Consider the following 1177-nt stretch of genomic DNA (forward strand, 5'->3'; position numbering starts at 1 on the left):
TCAAAATGTTGCAAAACAGAAATTATCTGGCCACACAAGAAAATTTCCCGCCTCTGATAATGTGGACTATTTCTCTGTCTTGGCTGTTATAATCATTACTTCCATTTTAAGAAAAGTAAACATTTGCAAGATGATGATGCCTTGTTGGTACTTAATTTAGTTACATGAATAAAGGTCTTTTACTGCCACATGTATCTTGTGCATAAAGCTGGTTGAACATTTATACAGATTACTTTAGTGATAAAGTATAGAAAATAGGATAACAATGTAAGGAAATCAGAGCAAAAATTCCATACACATTTGTCTGCATACAAATTAAATAAATTTGAAAATCTAATTCCTCCTACCCATAATAAAAGCTCAAGCAGTTCTTTCAATTCTACTCTGGTTACCAAAGTTGCATTAAAATTTCACTGATGTGTCAAATAAAGTTTGTGGCAAATACACTTAATCTTCCATCTAAATAAAACATAACTTCTGCAAAGATAAATGAAAGCAAAAAAAATCATCAGCTGTAGACAATATGCCAACAAAAATTAGCCTAATAATATCTTGGATGCAAATCAGCAACACCTTCAAGAATTTTAACAACTTATATTAATGTTCCTTCTCCCATTACATCCTCAGGCGGCAAATAAAATCTCTAAATTCAAAAACAAAAAGAAAAGTGCAAACTGAAAGTCAAAGATAGTACTGCATAGAAATCAATAATGTCAATGAACTTCAGTCAACATTACAACAAACATGGAATTACAACATGACAGTAATAGATGACAATCATATTGCATCTCAAATGTACAACTATTAACAAATTTTTTAACATTACAGTTTCAACCGGAGATTCTTGCCATGTATTCAGTTTATCAAAATACCAAATGGATTTAATCTAATTTGATCCATTAAGGCCACATACTGAGATCTTAATTCTTTCTGGTAACTAATCTCTCAATTTAAAATTTAATTATCCCTAGAACCACATTTGTGTTTTATATCTTGTGTATTTTATATTCCTTTCCTTTTAATACATATGAAGATTTGTTTAGGCCTAACCTACTACTACAATCAGATCATGGATGTCCAAAGTTTCTATCTAAATAATGTTGGTGAATCAAGATGAGTTAATTACTTCCTCCATCTTACACAAATATGAAGCATTTCTTAAATTGTGATCATAAAT

The sequence above is a fragment of the Penaeus monodon genome, chromosome 15, assembly GCF_015228065.2.
Source record: "Penaeus monodon isolate SGIC_2016 chromosome 15, NSTDA_Pmon_1, whole genome shotgun sequence".
In the NCBI taxonomy this organism is placed as follows: domain Eukaryota; kingdom Metazoa; phylum Arthropoda; class Malacostraca; order Decapoda; family Penaeidae; genus Penaeus; species Penaeus monodon.